Genomic DNA, 20,866 nt, shown 5'->3' with positions numbered 1-20,866 from the left:
AGGGATCCTCGGAGACAGGGAAGCGCTGAAGAATAATTATTTCCAAAAAGTGAAAGAAGGTGTACGAACTGAGGGGGTGAGAAGGAATGATGGAAAGGGAAGAGGAGGAAAATGAGCCCTGTTTCCTGTCAGTGCATCAAAGCCTTTTGAGCGTGGAATCCTCATCTTTCCCTTTCGGCACCTCCACCTAATGAGCTGAGGGCTTCCCGGTGCCTTCTGGAGCTGCTCACACCCTCACACCACCGTGAAAACTGTGACACAGGCTCATTTTGACGTTATCATAGCCATACCTATCCGCATTGAATGTCACAACTCCCTCTTGGGAAAGTGTCACAGCAGCTGTGACTTTTTTAAAAGATGGGAAATGTTTCATGCTTTGTGTTTTTTTTTCTTACTTTTATGTGAAAAAACTAACTTGATGAAAACCGTCAAATTGTAAGTAGAGTTGAAGCGTTGGATTTAGTTCTTGTCTTTAAATCTGCTTTGCAGATTTTAAATTGAATTGAATTATCTTTATTGTCATTGATATCAACTTATTGTGCATTGTGCCCTGAAGGGATACTAGACAGGGGGCAGGTTGTGATTGTGTGTGTTAGATGAGCTTGATTGTGATAGGTTAGTATATGCTGTAAGTCATAGAGTGGGGTGAGCGCACAAGTCAAAGTGTCCATCAAAACAAGCACAGTGACAGCTAGCCTTTAATAGCTTATTACATAGAAAATAATTTCATAGATAAAATCTGAGCTTGAAGAAAGTCAAAATAGACAAGAAAATGGTGATCACTAGCCTATACTCCGTGGACTGTTATCGGGTCCGTGAAGGGACTGTGGCGGCGTCAGGAGAGAAGGAAATAGCGGTGCTGCTGGTGCGGCCTACTGCTATGGCTAAACTATGTAACAACCCTCACAAGCTACCCTTAAGAAGCCTGTATCTGTAGATCCATGGCCCATTAACGGGTAACTACACCTCATGGGAAACCACTGTATTTGGGATGGCTGTATTTTAATGATCGCAGAGACCTGGTTCAGTCCGAGGACAGTCTTTACCAAAATACATATATATTATATATTTTATATATATATATATATATATATATATATATATATATATATACATACGTTCTTATTTAATTGTGCTGAGTGAAAACAAATTAAGTATCAAGTTAAATGCAGAAACTATGTTTAATTCTGTAATGGCGTTGCCCTAGTGAGTGGATTGCTTGTTTATGTAAGTCACTAGCCGTGTCATGACCAGAACCAACAGTGGACCCAATTGCGTAACGTTTAACGCAATACTTTATTCAGGGATCGTGGGGCAGGTGGAACAGCAAGCCCTCTTGGCCGGTGACAGGTGGCGAGGGCATGCGTTTTATTGCACCCTTTTTGTAGCCCAGATAAGACGGGCATCATACACTTTTTATTTTTTTGACATCAAAAATTGGCTTTCTTTATTGCATATCTTACATTTTATCAAGCAATGAAATATTCATTAATATTTTCATGTAGTTAAACTTGAGGCGGTATCCAACAACAGAGTAGTCACATGCATATGTCGGGAGTAACAAGTTACATTTACTCCTTTCTGTCACGAGATGGAGTGGAGTGGAAGGAGTGATCGGACCAGAACGGAGGCAGGAAGGGAGAACTCAATTGCGTGACGATCCATAAGTTTTATTTAACAAAATAAAAGTTGTCCAAAAGTTAGGGACAAGACAAACAAAAACATTCTTACAATCAGAACAGAACGGTACAGAGTTCCTCCGGCACGAACTCAACAGGACAGGGCTTAACAGACGGAAAATGTTTTAAAAACTAAAACAGGACAAGGCATAGCAGACCGGGGAATGTGTAATGAGCCAGCGCCCGCCAAACCCACAACCCAGCCTTAAATAGCAGACCAGCAATCAGCTGATCTGCTTCAGCTTGAGTTCGGGGGCGCGGCAGACTGGTCGCCATGGCGACCGTGACACCTTTCCATTTACTTGAATAGGTTTTGGGACATTTTATAAGTCTGAGAGTATTTTTAAATCACTATACTCTTACTTTTGCTTGAATAAATCGTGAAGAAGAAACAATACTCTTACTCCGCTACATTAGGCTAAATTAACGCCCTTACCTAGTAGCTTTAATCCCCTCCACGTAAGTAGGGGCATTTCTCCGAGTTCTTCGCTTGATTTATTTCTCCCCGATGAGAGCCACTGTGCAGCCCAAGCCCCGCCTCATTTAAAGGGGCAGCATCACGTGCCAAACAGGTGGCCATTTTTACAGAACTCAGCAGAAATCAAACTTAAACTGCACTGACACTGCCCGACCTACAAACGAGTTAGGTTCCGGACAATCGTTCGCAAGTTGAATTTGTTCGCAAGTAGTGTCAGTGCTATATTTTCTATGTTTAAGGTTTATATAAGTATGTTCAAGGCTTGTATAAGTAATCTGTATCGTTTTGTACTAAAAAAAAAAAATTCATAAAATAATAGGCTCTATAAAGTTAAATAAAGTGAGTTTCAACTTACTTTTGGGTGATGCGCTTCAAGAGGTCCTCCTCCTTGGTAAAAAGTGGCAGAAAAAAAGTGTTCCTAACATTTTATCAACCGCATCAAGCTTTCTTATTCCACTTTCGTTTCAAAAGAAACAGCTCGCCTCTTCATTACACTCAGCACCAACCATATTGAATGGATGCACGAGATATTAAACAATAAAAAACATCGAAGTTCTTAGTGCGTTAGCTATACAGTACACGTTGTTATGATTACACAAGAACCAGGAAATGGAACTTAGATTTTTTCAGACAATTAGCTCGCTCGTTCACACCCAGCCAATTAACCTAATATGTATGTTTTTGGAATGTGGAAGGAAACCGGAGTGCTCGGAGGAAACCCACGCAACCACGGGGAGAACATGCAAACTCCCCACAGGAGGTTCGATCTCATGACATAAGAACTGTGTCGCACACACGCTAACCACTGCACCACCGTGCTGCCCGACGTGCTGCATCCAATTTAATAATTTTGATGGTAGGCTAATATAAACTAATATAGATACAGCACGTGTTGCATTCATTATACAGCTTATAAAAATGTTACTTGTGGCTAAGGATTTTTTTATTTTGTTCTGTGTAAAGTAAACCCTCCATACAGCAAGGGATTCCTGTACATAAAATATAGGACAAAGAATTGTTGGCACAATAGCTGCGAGTTATAAACACAGTGTTTACTGGAACAGAAAGTTCTCACCACACTGATATTTACAGTAAGTGCCTGGAAACAAGTCTGTGCATTAGTGGAGCCGTGGATGGACAAAGCCTTGTAACAGGCGACATCACAACTCGTCCCTGTAGCCAAATGGCTGCACCAAAGTGCCTGAAAGACACTTGAAAATAAATTGATTATGAAAGCGGCTCCAAGTTGATTGATTAAACACTCCGGCAGTCCTCTAGCTCCTAGTTGTTTTGTTGTATGAATGCTACAAGGTCTGGCTGTGAAAAATACCTCAGAAGAGGAAATTTAGCACCAAGCAGATTTTTCTATTTTTTTAATTGCCATCATTAACGTTTCCTCAGAATTTTGGTATATGTGAGTAAACATTTAAATATGTTTACATACATCATGTGTTGCTAAAAGATTGACACCACCTCCGGGAATTTGTTGTCAAATTGCCACCTTTCAGGCTTTAAACTTAACACTAAAAAACTGAAAATACTGTCGGAGAATCAACAACATGTGAGACACAATCGTGAAGTGGAACCAAACTATTACAGCGTTTTTTATTAGATTTACAAAAAAAGAAAAGTGAGTGTTGCAAAAATATTGCCCCCTGTTCTCTCAGCCCTGCCAACTGGTCAGATGAGATGAAAATTGAACTTTTTGGGCTGAATGCAAAGCATTACGTTTTCCATAAGAATAACACTGCATATCATCCACTGACAAACATGGTGGTGGCAGCATCATTCCATATAGTCACTTTTGGGACAGGGAAGGTTGTTTGAGTTAATCGGAAGATGAATGGTGCCAAACACAAGGCGATTCTGGCAGAAAATATGTTCGAGACCTGACAATAGGATACAGATTCACATTCCGAAAAGACAAAAACCCTGAACTTAAAGCAGCATCTACAATGGAATGGTTTAAAACTAATTGCATAAAGGTCTAAGAATGCCCAAGCCTAAGTCTGTACTTCAATCTTTTAGAGAATTTTTGGCCTCTCTAAACCTTGTTTCATTGGCCGGATTAAATCAGTTGGAGGATCCAGCCCGCAGGTCATGTTTGACACCCCTAGCCTAGAGAATCAGATTCAGGTTTGATTCCCGTTACATCCGATGCTGAGCAAATTAGGTCAGCATGTTGACTGGTATTCTTAGCACAATTGCGGTAAAATACTACCGTAAAACCTCAGTATGATGCGCACCCAATTTTCAAAATGCTTGTTTACACAAATAAATACGGTATAACCCAAAAAATAATGCAACATGTTACTCTTTCCGTGTGTCCCGGTATTGTTCCGTGGCCCTGTAGTTGCAGATCACTGCTTTACCTCCACAAGGCGTGAAGCGCTTGAAAAACAAAAGTGTAATTGGCATTTTTGGCATGGTTTAAAAAGTACAAACCGATAATTGAATAAGAGCACGCCGAGGGAGAATGTGTGTATGAGAGAGAGACAGCCGGGTTTGTGTTAAGGGGAGGCAAAGGGGGGAGGTAGGCAGGGTAAGGAAGGGAGGGAGAGCCGTACGCATGACATCATTCCCTCTGTCAGTGCTCGGACTCGCTTGCGGTTCCTCCAAGTGCGCGCACGGCGGCGGGTTTTTTTGGTGCTGAGCGAACGGAACGACTCCTCTGCAACCTGCGTGCGCCCAGCTGGATTCTAAAGTCAAATCTAGCACGAGCTTCCCCACGATCGGAACAGGTGAAACTGACTGGACCTGACGCTCGGAGACGCACACTTTTAGAAACAAAGCGAAAAGAAAACTCAGGGATTATTGTTTCAAACATGAAGATGTAAAGGCTCACGCGCCCGGGACCAGAAAGGGACTCCAAAGGTTGATAAAGGTAAGGATCCTTCCTTTTTGCCGAGTGAGGAAAAAGAGACAAACGTGCATGTGCTCTAATATTTTCATGTATGGATGCGCGATGCTCCTGCTGGTGCCTAAAATCGGTAAGGAATGAAGAATTCGCGCATGCAGTCTGGTTCTGAAAAGACAGTTCCAGCGAGTGGGATTTTCTCCCTAACAAAAGATAACGATACAAATAAGTGGGAAATACGCAAGTTTTGGAACCGGCTACGCGCTTGAAAGGTTTTTTAAAAAGCATTTTGATCTTGGTTTTGTTTCGTGGCCGTTTCTATACAGTTGGATCCGCTCAAATCGCTTTCCCAACAATCCTCCCTTTAGATCTGGCTGGTTTATCTTCATTCCCCTCGTTATGTCTTTGTGTAGGTGTAGCCTCAGTTTTTGAATTATTTTAGATACAGTGAGGTGCACAAATATAATTATTCGTATTTTGCTTCTAATATGACAAGGTGAGAAACAGAACTAAGATGTTTGCACACTTTTGAACAGGGGGGGTAGTGCATTTCAATGTCCTTTAAAACTAAACAAAATGAACTTATGCGAGAAAAATACTATCATCTGAATAAATATTTTAGAATCCAGATAACATGTAATCTTATCTTTCGTTTCTAATAATATATACAGTATTTTAATTAAAATAAATATGTTCATGTTCTGTCACGCTGTGCTGTAGCGCCTGTAAACCTCATAAAACCCAAAGTACAATATCTTGCCACCTCCCCGCTTGTTAAAAAGAAAATGGCTTATTTTTCTCTCTCCTCTGGAGCTGCAGTAACTCGGTTAAAGCTTCTTTTTTTTACGGTGGCCGGGAATGGCTCTCAGTCTCGCAATGTAATGTAATCAAATTTATGATGTTACTGTGTGTTACAATTTGCTGTTATGCTCTGTCTCGTGATAAAAAAAAAATCTAAATTCTCCCTCTAGTTCTCTCTCTCTCTCACACACACACACAAACACCATTCTTCCCACTAGAAACACCTCAGTGCATTGGTGCCCCGGAGGAGGCATCCAAGCCAATCCGCCAGTGGATTAGTATGCTCACTCACCGACTGAGAACCACCCTGGAAGTAGTCAAGCCCGTTTTTAATATTTTCTATATTCTGAATTATGCCACTTCAGATACATTCCGGCAACCAATCACACGCTTGTTCTTTTGGTTTACACTTTCAATTGCACCCGAAAGTTAACCTATCCCCATCCTTCCTGCAGCAAAGTCATTAACATAAGGCCGACGAATGATGTCATGCACGTCGTCTCAATCCAGTTTTTCTATCATTGACAGAAGCTGCACTGGACTTGTGATTAGAAGTCCATGTTTTTTTTTTCTTTCTTTCTTTTTCATCCGAGGATTTGCACTTTCGCTGACTAAAAAGATCCGGCTATTCCGCCTTCCAAGCGTCTCTTCGGATTGTTTATGTTGCTTTAATCGATATATTTTCAATTATGATGTAACATGGACAAAATGGCTTTAAATGGGAAAAATAAAGGGAAAAAAGAAGGAAGAAGGAAAAGAAGAGAAAAAATGAAATAAAAAGAGAAAAACAAGAACACAAAAAAGAAAAGAAGAAGCGAGGGAAAACAATGAATAACACGTAATAATATAACATCAAGCACAAAATGAATATCTCTACTAAATCATAATGACATTTTTTTTTTACTCTACAGCAGTTTTAACCAAATGTTTTAAGCCGAGAGCTACTTTTTGTTACTGCTTGGTACCAAGGGTTACTACTTGAATATGCATTCTGAAAATAAGTTATCATTATGTTTTTACAATATTATTACAGCGTTGAACTCATAATGTGATTTGAAATAGACTGTCATCCATTAAAACATTATCATATACCACATATCCCCCTAGTGGGAGGTGGCCAGAGTCATTTCTGACTTTTTTTGGGAGATTGATTCGGAGGAGGGGATTCCCAGCCCTCTCGCTCAACCCAAACTGAGGTGTTGGGAGTCATTAGGTGACCAAACCCCCCCAATTCCAACCCCTAATGCTGAACGCCAAGCAGGGAGGCAACGGGTACCAATGTTTAAGTCTTAGGTATGACTCGGCCGGGGCTTGAACCACAACCTCCCAGTCTCGGGGCGGGCGCCATACCAAATCAAATTTCCTGGCTACTCAGGTGTCCTTAGGTGGCTAGTTGGTGCCCGCGGGCACCACGTTGCTGACCCCTGCTCTACAGTGAACCAACCCCTGCTCTACAGTGAACCATTCATTAATTTAAACTTTGAACCTTTCTATACTAAGCAACTTTAAAATCAAGAAACTCACTATTATGGAAGTCCAAGAGTGCCATAATTCAGTTAATTAAACAATTAATTGGTTTAGGATCAGGCAATAGTGTAATTGTAATCCTGTGATTAAGGGCTATACAAATAAATGTGACTTAATTTGACAAACATTCAATTAATGGAACCAGCCTTGAAAACAAAAATTAAATAAAATTTGTCTTTCTAAATGGGCAGCACGGCGATGGAGTGGTGCAACACAGTTCTGAGGTCATGAGATCGAACCTCCTGCGTGGAGTTTGCATTTTTCCCCCGTGCTTGTGTGGGTTTCTTCCAGGCACTCCAGTTTCCTCCCACATTCCAAAAACACTTGTCGGGTTAATTGGCCAGTCCAAATTGTCCCTAGGCGTAAATGAGCGAGTGTGTTGTCTGTCTCTGTATGCCCTGCGACTGGCTGACAACCAGTTCAGGGAGTCCACTGCCCACTGCCTGAAGATAGCTGAGATGGGCTTCAGTCCCTCGCGACCCTACTGAAGATAAGCGGTGCAGATAATGGATGGATAGATGGTCTTTCTAAATAAGAAGTATTTAGCAGAAAAGTTAAATAAAGAAATGATCATTATGGCATTTTACATCGTGATTTCAATTTTATAGAAGAATAATTTTCATAATAGCAGTTGTACTAAAATAACCTTATACACTTTTAAAAGAAAAAGTATGTTTTAAAATATGTCCTTTACCAATAACATTATAATGAAAATGTCTCTGTTCTCGAATTAACTATGACATTTAAAAATGATACAAGTTTCATTTAAAATATTTTGCTAATGGCTTTTTATTTAAAAATTCAATTTTTATTAGTTAATTGTTCATTTTATCGCTGTTTTAATAATATATTATTATAGGGTTTTAGCACATGGTTGTCCATACCAGAATGTTTGAAGAAAATCAAAAAATAAACTATAAAAAACAAAATTCTATTCAATTTTTATTGTAAAAAAAGCAAATAGGAACATAAATTGAAAAAAATTACAGATCCACAAATAAAGAAAAATACAAATCTATTTCACTTTTGAGTTATTTAACAAATTTAAAGTCAACTACACAGAATCTTTGAAAGAAAAAAAACAGATCCATCGTGTCAAAGAGCCGGCTTGTAGAGCCGATGGGTTTGCGAATGACACATCACTACTGCAGAGAACCACCGGGATTTTGGAGACTTGTTTGATGCCGGAACCCCGGTTATAAATTCTCCGGATGGCTCGAGCAGGGATCTGTTTGCTTAAGTTGCTATTAAGATGTGGAGCCACACAATGATCCCCCCGACAGGAGGGAGTCCATCACTGCTGCCTAAGCAGAGGAGCCTCCGGACGGACGGCCATTACCGTCCTTGCAGACTTAATGGCCTGGATACGTTTTATGAAGCGGCTCCTCTCTTGGCGGTTTGTTGGACTTATACTTAAAATGTCTTTTTTTTTCTTACACAAATCTAAAAGTAGCGTTTTGTGTAGTTAAGCATGTTTCCGCCATGCCTGACTCTTGACTTGCCATCAATCAAGCAGCCACTTTCTATGTATGAGATGGGTGATTGTAGAACATGCCCGGGCATCTGTTGTTTTTCTGCTGCTGTAACGCACCTCAATCATGGTCACCTGTCACAGGACGGACAGCCGAGATTGTTTCGGGGCCACGGCGGGGGCCACGGCGGAGGCCGCTACTGTTCAGAAAATGCCTGCCTCGCAGCATCGAGCTCACCAGAGCACGGTCACGCGAGGCGTTATTGCATTTTTAAGATGAGCAATACGTCATTCTCTGTGGAGTCATTACAAAGTGTGTGGACATGCTGTTATTTTTATACAGGATACAAACGCTTTTTCATTCAGGGACAGGGTAGAGCAGAGGTCACCAACTGTTTTGATGATGACAGCTACCTTTATGCTACAGTTCAGGGTGGAGGGTTACCAGTTTAGTGTGCATTTCTAAATAGCTAGTGATGTCATTGTTATGTTGTTAAAAGGTTAGGATTATGTTATAACTGTGTTGTAATTATTGGGAAAGGGCTTAAATTGGCTTTTTCAATACCCTTCTTGATTGGCTATTTCCAAACGGATGTATATGAATCGAATTGTCTCTATTGTCATTTATAACTGAAAGCTACTTTTTGTTACAAATTAACGCAGTGGGCTCTCAGTTTTGTATGCATTTCTAAAACAACAACCTATCATTATTATTACTATGTTGTTATTATGTTATTACCAGGTTAATTATCAGAACTAGGGTTGAATGGACTAAGTCAAACAACTAATAAAATCACACACAAAAAGAAACGTTTTACAAGAATATCACAATGATCGCGCACTGGTGAACTATTTTAGAAGAGGTCCGCAGGCACCTCAGCTGTCCTCAGGGGGCACCCTAGTGCCCAAGGGCACCTTGCCGGAGACACCTGACATAGTGAAACACTGTGTACTATGATATTTGACATGGCACTCCACGATAAACATGGAATAAAAACTTTAAGTGAAGTATGAGGTTAAAAGACTGTCAGGATAAATGGGCAATAATATTTACGAATTAGTGTTTATAGACTGACCTAAGTTGTAATAACAATAAAAAATATTGCATGTAAATATATATATATATATATATATATATATATATATATATATATATATATATATATATATATATATATATATATATATATATATATATATATATATATATATATATATATATATATATATATATATGGTTTTTGCGCACTTGTTTAGGGCGGTGATGGCCCTTTAAAAGGAACTGTCTGTGAGCCTGTTAGTCCTTGTTTTAACGGACCCGTAGCGCATACCAGAGGGCAACAGGTCAAAGAGTTGGTGATCAGGGAGAGATGTGTCCTCTACAATGTTGATAAATCTGATGCAGTGTAGGAAGCCTTCAATATCTTTCATATTTGGCAGGGGGCAGCCATTTGTTTTCTGTGCTGTGTTGAATACTCTCCGAATGCTTTTTCTGTCCAATGCCATGCACAATTAATGACATCATTACAAATTGAGCGTATATGTAAAGACACTGATCAAATTACTTCTCAAGCAAGCTACAAAAAAGATACTAGAAATGTATAACTTTTTCTATAAATCTTACCTTTTCTTTACATTTTAAAATTACATTTAATATACACAATGACCTGTTATTGGTGAACTGATTTTGAAACAAGTTTGCAGAATACCCAAATATACTTTGGGGGCTACTTAATGTCAACGTTGGTGACCCCTGGGCTAAACCTACCTGTGTTAACTACTATCATTGCGACATCACACACATGTGAAAACAGTGGAGGACATCACACATGAAGTTATGGATTTCATTTGATTATAAAAAGCAAATCTAGTTTTTTGCAAAAGCAAGATCATTTTTTAATCCAGTCTTATAACTGACTGAGCCTGAGTTAACACAATGTCTTGTAAAACTGCTCATGGCAGAAGAAAACAATTTAAATTCCAAACAATGCTTACAATACCTACAGAATAAAACAGAGAAAATGATTAGATTCAAATGGCCTTAAAGAATACATCCAAGTTAAATTTATTGATTGTGAGAGCACACACCCGGACCATTTAGAATTGCAATTCTTTTAGGTGGACTTGTAAAGCTTGCAAAGAAGAATGCTTTTGTGTAACAGAAAGAAATAAAATCTCAGCTAAAGAATTCCGACCTATCTTTTAAAAGGTCACTCAGAAACCACAACTAGGTCAAGATGTAATGTGTATGCTAACAGAAGAGTGCCTATAGAAACTTGGAGTGACTAAGAGAAGAGTGTCAGTACTCTCATAATTTCTCATGCAAATGTGTTTGGGAGAAAAAAAACTGTCTTAGTGGTATAGAACTATATGTTTTAGACATTCCCAGGATCCAACACATCTGACTTTCATAATCAGCTCTAGCGAAGCTTGATTAAAAAAAAAACAATAGACATTTTCCACAAGGATTATTACCTCACCACTTGTGAACGACCTTGTTAGTTATGATTACCCTAAATAATCTTAGAATTTACACAGATAATTTTCAGAGTTGGGGCTGGAGCTGGTACCAGCAAAATAACTTCATTTGTGAGAAGTGACAGCAACAGCACTTTCGTCAAAAAGCAAAACAGATCCATTATCTGAATTATCTGGACCGTTTATCCTCAGTAGGGTCCCGGGGGTGCTGGAGCCCATCCCAGCTATCTTAGGGCAATGGGCAGGGGACACCCTGAACTGATTGCCAACCAGTCGCAGGGCACACAGAGACAGACAACTCACTTGCTCATTCACACCTAGGGACAATTTGGACAGGCCAGTGCAGAGGAAACCCACCGAGATATATATATATATATATATATATATATATATATATATATATATATATATATATATATATATATATATATATATATATATATATATATATATATATATATATATATATATATATATATATATATGTATATATATGGGGAGATCATGCAAACTCCGCACGGGAGATTCGATCCCATGACCTCAGAACTGTACCGAGGACGCGCTAATCACTCAGCCGCCATTTTAAACAAATTGTCGTTATTTTCCCAACATCTGGTAGGTCAAAAAAAATGTTCATGTGATAATTGTGTACTGTTATTACTATATTGTAGTTCCTGAGTGTGTACTACAAAGAAAAAGCTAATACAAGCGAGTTCAATTTCTTCAAATACCGGCCTGATGCTTATAGTATATGTAATTACTGATAGAAAATTGAAATAACTGGGAGAGATGACCAGATAGATCACATTGATATGTTTATTCAGTTTTTAATATTGGATAAAGAGATTTCTCGGGATGCCAGTTTGTTATTTCGATTCTTATGCACTCACTGTCACTATCGGCCAATCATATTGCTGGCCTTTATTTAACCACACCCTTCAGGGCGGATCTGTTTTTTGTAACATAGGAGATTTAATAAAAGGAAAGTGCTTTGGGGAGGGTTTCTTGTACAGTTATTTCATGTTCTCGCAAGATTGACTTCTCTCCCTATTATGAGTGTCCACTAAAAAATAAATTTATGAAAATGTAGCCTTGGGATGCTCAGCATTCTTTAGAATAGGAAATCTTATTGTTGACACAGTACCTAACCCATAATAATAAAAAAAAACAGGACAAAGAAATGGTGATACATGCTTACGATCATCGTAAACAACCAAAACAAGCATACTAATATTTCTTCCTAATCTTAACTATGGTATTCTAAAAATGTATTTCTTGGTAGTTTTACAAAAGGACTATTAACATCCTCTGTCGAAATCTAGAGGAACCAAAAGAAAGCTAAAAAAACTTGTTTATCTCCACATAGCTTTGTCAATGTTTACAATGTACTAGGTGGGATCTACAAGCTTGTTAGTTGTCACCTGGAGGTGAACAGCAGGTTATTATTTCCCCTTGTTTTTTTTCTTCCTGCCGTTGGCACAGTTGGAAAATAGGAGCAGCACAATATCAGTCGGTGAATTTCCTGTTGTTTTTTTTGTTTCCAATCTTGCCGTCACCACGTCAGCCATCTGCCAACACACAAAGGCTATTTGCTTTTACACCCCATCAGAGTCAGAGTGAATAAACGCAGTTAAAGGTTCTTGCTGGAGTTGGAAAAGTGCACAAAGGAACTCGAAAGGTGAATTACTTTGGGTTAGTCGACACATAAATACTCAAGTAAATGTACTGCAGGATTGTTATGGCTTTCAGGGCTCTTCCATATTCTGATGTATTCTCGAGCATGTCAGGGAGACATATGGTCCGCATATCTGTACATGTTTCCTGGAATATTTCAAAAATGAGAATGAGAGAGAAGAGAAATTGTCCCTTTTAAACATCCCTTTGTCACTTCCAATTTCTCTGACGCAAGCACTTGAGAGAACGCTCTTGACGAGCAGAATGAGGTCAGAAAACGCACCATCACTACCTTTCCACTAGCAACGACTTGGCTTTGGATGACTGTAAAGCTCCACAATTTAATGGATTAGATGTGTATGTACTTTCCAGCAACATGCTCAGATGTCATGAACCAGGGGAGCATGATGCTGGAACCGGTCCATCCAAAGTAACTGCAACGTTAAGTTTCAACTCTAAAAGTAATTGTGATGACAATACATAGATGTATACTTCCATTTGAAAATAGTATTTGTTATGAGAAACACTTTTGTGTAGCTAATACGTTAGCATGCTCCTATTTTTTGTTTCTGTCTTTTTAAAGGCATTGTAAATGCTTTATTGATCAAAATGCATATTCACTTCCATACAATGATTCCACTGCAATGTTCTGTTAACTTTATAAAGATACTTTAGGAACAATCATAATTACAAGAAAACATAAATAAACAAACATGCCAGGAGTAAAACTAATATGTTGCATAAAAGTAACAAAACATTTACAAATCCTTTTAGTTTTAATGGCCTTCTGTTTCAAGGAAAGCTTTCTACACAAATTGTACTGATTTACTTTTAATATTTTACTTTCTTAATTTGTTTTAAATATTTACACTGTATCTTATAGACAAAACTAACAATTTGTAATACTCTCCGTTCCTATTCACTCTATATACATCGGACTTTAAGTACAACTCTGAGTCCTGCCATGTGCAAAAGTTTGCCGACGACACTGCGATCGTGGGATGTATCAGAAACGGGCAGGAGGAGGAGTACAGGAAATTGATTCAGGACTTTGTCCGATGGAGCGACGCAAACCACCTGCACCTAAACACCACCAAGACCAGAGAGATGGTGGTGGACTTCAGGAGAACCAGAACTCACCCGGTTCCTGTAACCATCAAGGGAGAATGTGTAGAATTTGTCCAGACCTACAAATACCTGGGTGTGCAGCTGGACAACAAACTGGACTGGACTGCCAACACAGAAGCTCTATGTAGGAAAGGGCAAAGCCGACTTTACTTCCTCAGAAGCCTGGCCTCCTTCAACATCTGCAAAAAGCTCCTGAAAATATTCGATGAGACAGTAGTGGCAAGCGCCCTCTTCTATGCGGCAGCGTGTTGGGGAGGCAGCGTCAAGAAGAAGGATGCCTCTCGTCTCAGTAAATTGGCTAGGAAAGCGAGCTCTGTTGTGGGCAAAGAGCTGGACAGCCTAACAACAGTAGCTGAGAGACGAGCACTGAAAAAGCTGAGGTCAATCATGGACAATCCATCGCATCCACTACACAGCATTATCTCCAGACAGAAGAGCAGTTTCAGCGACAGACTGCTGTCACTGTCTTGTACTACGGACAGACTGAAGAGATCTTTTCTTCCTCATGCCATGAGGCTCTTTAACTCCACCCAGCAGAGTAAAGGCCCACATTAAACCACACCACCTACATTGGATATTACCGAATCTTACTGCAATATGTATTCTGTGTAGCACTATTTAGTTACTCTATATAACACGCTACAGTGGGCATTTGCACGTCACACTGGGTATTTGTATATTGTATTCTTTTGGCTTTATTATTGTACTGTTCTCAGCTCAGGGATGCTGCTGGAAATGTGAATTTCCCTTAGGGGATGAATAAAGTATCTATCTATCTATCTATCTATCTATCTATCTATCTATCTATCTATCTATCTATCTATCTATCTATCTATCTATCTATCTATCTATCTACTTTGGAGTGTGTTCAACCCATACATAAAAGTAATCGTCATAATGATTGGAATACAAACTAATCAGTGGGATCAAATTTGCTAAGCATCAAAAAATAACTAGCTGGCAATCAGTTCAGGGTGTCTCTTTCCCACTGCCCAAAGATAGCTGGGATGGACTCCAGCAGCCCTGCGGCCCTACTGTCTATAAGCATTGCAGATAATGAATAGAGGGATGTTCTATTTGGGTCCTTCCCTGAAGTTCTGGATTTACAATTTTATGCAGAGATTTGGTACATTGTCTCTAGATTTTATACTCACTTATTGTTCTATCTGGCTGAAGATCTCGACTTACATTTTTAAGCAGGGTTTTATAAAGTAAAACCTCTACATAGAAACAATCCCGACCCTCTATTTGACAAAATAACGATTTTGGTAAAATTTTCAATTTATGTGTACAGCTAATGGATGTAAAAAGCTAGAGGCCCTGTATAACAATTAAAACATTCTTAATTTGTATTGGCCCTGCGACTGGCTGGCAACCAGTTCAGGGTGTCCCCTCCCCACTGCCCGAAGACAGCTGGGATGGGCTCCAGCACCCTCCGCGACCCTACTGAGGATAAGCGGTGCAGCTAATGGATGGATGGATAATTTGTATTGAGAAAAACATAGTAAACATTGTTTACAATGAGGTTAGAAATTGCAGCCACAGAATAAACATGTAATAAAGACTATAAAAGAGAAAAAGTGCTAGGAGACTGGCGTAAGTTGTAAGACAAGGGTGTCAAACGTGATTTACTAGGGGGCCGTTGGATCTGGAGTCTGGGTGAAGTTGGGCTGCATTGGATTTTCCAGAATAAAATCTCTAAAAAACACTCAAATTTTTCAATTCGCTTTTAAAAATGTTCTACACAACGACAAAAAGAAAATCAATCAATTTGTAATAAATTAATTGATATTTCGCGTGGGCTACACTTACTTTAAATGTTCATATTAAGGCTCTTAAATCACAATTGGCTCCTGTGTGTGTTTGAGACCCATGTTCTAAGTGCATCGGAATGACGTATTGTGATGATATTTAGCAGCAAAATAATTCCAAAACAGGTCGATAAACAAGATATACATAAACATTTCTCTATACATAGATGCAATTTTTATTTGCAGAGACTTTCCATGATTTATTTCCTAATTAACTGCCTTTTTGTGGACCGAGCAGTGTCAGGGACGAGTTTTTTCTTGGGACTAACCGGGTCAGGTACCGAATTACCTTGATGTAGACAGTTGGGTCCATCTTAAAATAAACATCACCAAACTACGTATTACCAAAGGATACCCAAGCTGACAAATGATGACACAGTTTTTGTAACTGTCCCACCTCCGATCATCCCTGCAATAAAAAATTAGAACCAACTAGATATCCGTTCGAATAACAAGCCAATTATGTATGCATTGTGAAGACGACACGATTAAGAAACCTCTCCACGGGGGACGAAAATGCAAATGTCTTTGTAGGAGAGTCCCGCTGAGGGTTATTTTCCATGGAGTTGTCAACCACCCCCGGGATCGACAGTCTTGAAGGTCACGGTAGCATTTTTCCATTCCCCCCTACCTCCCGACCCTTCGCCCGAGCCTCTTTTGGTTCCTCTTTCGGCATGCCTGACGCTTCCATAGTCGGGCAGGAAAAGACAAAACATTGTCATGTCCTGTTTAGCCTGCATCACAGTCAAAGACATCAAAAACAATGAATGATTCATACAGATGTGAAATCATTTATGTTTAATTCAATTTCTACACTTAGGCATCAGTCAAGGATTAAACTCCCAGCCATGGGAGAAGAGGAGGAGGTCTTACGCAATATCAAGGCACGATTAAGACCGAGAGACGAGAGTGTTGACGATGTCCTTGTACCTTCTTTCTGCAGGGCCTAATAAAACCCTCACAGGCTCGCATTGATCTCTCCCAGAACAATCCATTTAGACTGAGTGTGCCTGGCCATGTGGGGCTTCTTCAATTATTAATGGCAGAATGCTGTGCAAGCTTCCGTAGAGATGCAACAATGTGATGCGATAAACCTGTGAACAGCGTTTTGCAGGAAAGCGGAGGAAAGAAACACGGATGAGGGACACGATGCTGGGGGAGGTTTTCTAGAAAAGAAACCGAAATTTGCTCATAATACACCAGATCAGGTTCAGGTGAGAGTACTACTAAAGTAGGACAATGATCCCTTGGTTATCGCGGTCAATGAGGACCAGAACCCTTGGGGAAAAGTGAAAATCTGTGAGGTAGAGTTGCACCTTCATAAAAGTCCCAAAGGGTCAAACTTACCTCGAAATGAAGTTTTTACCAACTGAGTGTATATGACTGTAACAAGATATAAATCTACAAATAAAAACACAGAACACTGAATTGCAGTTGAATGAATGGTCAAATTTTTCACTGAACAAAAGAACAACGAAATTGGAGGGCTACTACTCTCAGTGAAAGAAAGGGATTTAGAGAGTGGGTGGCTAGCTACACACTAGCATCAGGTATCTTTAGAATGAGCCAGGTCTCTGTGATGGTTAAAATACAACCTTCCCAAATGTAGCGGTTTACCAAGGGTTGTAGGTTCAGGTCATCCGTTTTCACTGGTAATGCCTGACACCATACACAAGCTTTCACAGTTGTGCACAGAGAGCGTCATGCCCATCCAACTCACAAAGCTCGCCCTAAACTGCCCCCATGATAGCATCTGCTTTGGGCTGTCTGAACACAATGCCGGGTAGGTTGATATCAAGGACAATAAAGACAATTCAATTCCAAATCCGCGAAGCAATGAACCAGTGATAATTGAAGCCCTAAGTAGTCAGGGGTCTCTGTACTTCTGTACTCACATATTTACACAGGAACAGAGTAATCCAGCAAAGCGAAGCATTGAAAACAGAACCAAATTCAGTAATCCCTTGCAGTATCATGGTTTACTTTTTGCGGTTTCGATTCATTGTAGATTTTTTATTGTTCATTGTGTTTGCATTCCAATTGGCTCAACAGTGTCATTTCCAATTATGTGCCTGTGTCTGCCTGTGCATCAATAACTGCGGTCTAAGTTGTACAGGTACATAAAACAGTTTGCCCAATTTACATTCCAAACATGCAAAGATTATTCAATGTCAAGTTTCTCTAAAATCCATCATGTCAACAAAACATTCTGGATCAAAAAAAGCACCAAAAGGCAGAGGAAGATGCTTTCCTATACCGACAGTCTTGGAATTATCCACATACTAAGTAAAGGTAAAACCATTTTAAGCCACATTAATTGCTACAAAATATAATCTGAGGTTAAAAGAATCATGTTGAAACTTTAATAAATTATTTTCAATTATGTTTTAATAGGGGCTGCCAAAACAAAATAGCAAAATATAATAGTAATCTGATAATCACATTCACAACATATATGTATAATTAACTTTTAGGGCCAAATTGAGATATTCGTCTATGTGGGGGTGGCAGTAGCTCAGGAGGTAGAGCGATCGTTTTAGGATTAAGGGATCCCAGTTCGAATCCCGGCTTGTCCGTGTTACATGTCGAAGTGTCCTTGGGTAAGACATTGACCCCCTAATTACCCCCAATAAGCAGGTTAGCGCCTTACATGGCTGCACAGATCACGGCCGCTATTGGGAAATGTGAAGCACAATGTAAAGCGCTTTGGGAAGTCATTGACTTGAAAAGCACTATATAAATGCAGATAATTTCATTTCATGTCAGGTTCACAATAAAAGCTGCCTTTTCTGCACAAGTGCCAAAGTCGGTCAACCGTTCATATTTCACATAACCAATAAATAGTGCAATTTACTAGAAAGATCATTTTTAAAACTATATTTTAACAGTACACAAATTATTTGTTAAGAATAACTTTTTATAAAGTACAGGACTTTGGTTTGTTAAAGAAATGTTTGAGCATGTAAATTGGGTTTGTTATTTGTTTTCAATGCAATTTAGAAATTGTAATAAATATATGAATAAAGGTTTCTACCTAGCTGGTTTTGACAATATGGGGACCTTTTTGTAACACCTGCAAAAAAGGAGTTATTACTGATTCAGTTTTAATCAAAATCAGCAGTAGGAATTTTTACTTTAATTTATGATCCGAATTAATTGAGGAGTGCCGTGTTTCTATAATTGCCATTTCTTGCTTAAATTGTCATGTCAAGTCAAGTCATGTATATTTGTATGGCCCTTAATCACAAAGAGTCTCAAAGGGCTGTACAGACCACAGATTATTGCAAACAACTGATTATTATATACACCTTTACCTGATCTAAAACCTACGTGAGGGCAAATAATACACAGATACACAGATATTGTCAATATGAAATATAGGTTATTCATATGCTGTAGAATAGAAGTGTGTTTTAAGCTTAGATTTAAATATTTCCACTGAGGTTGCAGATCGAAACTCAGGGGGTAAAGCATTCCACAGCACCGGGGCCCTAATAGAGAACTCTCTCGAACCTGCGGATCTCCTCTTGGCTCTTGGGATCACTAGTAGACCAGAATTTTCAGAGCAAAGGCTCCGGACCACAACATAGGGGGAAATTAAATCAAAAGATATGAGGGAGCAAGTCCATTTATGGTTTTGTATACTACCAACAGAACATTAAAATCACATCTAAAGCTAACAGAGCCAATGCAGGTTAGGTACAATCGGGGTAATGTGATCAAACTTTCTTGTCTTAGTTAAAAGCTCCGCTGCAGCATTTTGTACTAACTGAAGGGTCTTGGTTTTAGACTTTGGGAGACCGGAGAGTAGTGCATTACAGTAATCGAGACGGGAGGTAACAAATGCATGCATTATAATAACCACATCAGATTGGAAAAGCATAGGGCAAATTTTAGCAATGTTGCGAAGATGGAAAAAAGCTGTTCTAGCAATATTGTAAATAGAGCCTTTGCCTCAAGCTTCTATGGTATGCTTTTCTACCTTTCCCATACACAAGAAACACGACAATGTTAGAAATAAACAATTTACACGAGAGCTGCAGTGGGATGATTTTTTAACTTATCTAACAATAAACTCGTCTTCATACTGTGCTTGAACTATTAAAGGAGACATCCTGCAATTTTTTAGGGGGCGCTTTTAGCTTTTTTTTTGCAAGAATACATAGACATCCTAGCGCTAAAACCAGCGCCCCACCTGAATCTTACAAAGAATAAAAATACGTGTTTGTTTGTTTGTTTTTTTATTCAGGTATGGAAGACCAATATTCTGTTTCTGCCTCCAGCAGTCAGTTTTATTCATGAGCATACCCTTTTATTTTATAATTGTTCCACGGATTTTTCCCGTCACTGTTGTTGGTTCCCATCATTAGTGTTTTATTTATTTCAATCAAGACCTAATTAATCCTTCACTGGGATATTTTGTCGCTCTACATTAAAAAGAAAAAAAATATTTTTTTTGCATCACTTGTAACTTGTGGTAACTGTGGCTCAGGGTGCAGAGTAGGCCAGGTAGTAATCCAAAAATGTCCTGTTATAATTCAGCTCCCTCCTGGTCATGTGCTTAGTATCATGATGGGCGCAAATATTCAGTGGAGATCAAAAGGGGTATATGAGTGATCAGACAGGCACCCTTCTGTGAATATGCCTTAGGCTTCGAATCCGTGTCAAGTTACCGAGCTTACCAGCGCTCTCACAGAAACATGCATTCCGTAAAGCAGTGGTTCTCAACTGATCTGACTTCAGGATCCGCTATTCTACCCTTATGACAATCTGCGACCCATAATCAAAAAAAATTCTACCTCTCCAATTTATCTGATGAAAAGATTGTGCACTACAATAAATTTACTCTATTTAAAGAAAATAAAAAAACGACCAGCAAAACCAAAATGACCGCATATACTGGCATATTCTTCAAACTGCTGTAAAATGTCCTCATAATAAAAGTAACTAAATTATTATTAT

General features: G+C 39.1%; 1 protein-coding gene across 3 annotated transcripts in view; it reads left to right on the top strand.

Annotated features, from left to right (window-relative positions):
• Positions 1-4,758: 4,758 nt before the first annotated feature.
• Positions 4,759-20,866, top strand: part of ptprsa (protein tyrosine phosphatase receptor type Sa) — a 371,836-nt gene continuing 355,728 nt past the window's right edge. For 2 of the 3 annotated variants that reach the window (XM_088349513.1, XM_088349511.1), the window contains exon 1: positions 4,759-5,041. The gene's annotated coding sequence lies outside the window, so the exon portion shown is untranslated. The remainder of the gene's footprint in view (positions 5,042-20,866) is intronic. The other variant, XM_088349515.1, reaches the window with a different exon arrangement.

The sequence above is a fragment of the Urocampus carinirostris genome, chromosome 12 (genome assembly GCF_059441175.1).
Source record: "Urocampus carinirostris isolate Australia breed hairy pipefish chromosome 12, RoL_Ucar_1.0, whole genome shotgun sequence".
Taxonomy (NCBI): Eukaryota; Metazoa; Chordata; class Actinopteri; order Syngnathiformes; family Syngnathidae; genus Urocampus; species Urocampus carinirostris.
The sequence above is the reverse complement of the archived record's forward strand: the minus strand, read 5'-3'. Positions and strand labels throughout refer to the sequence as shown.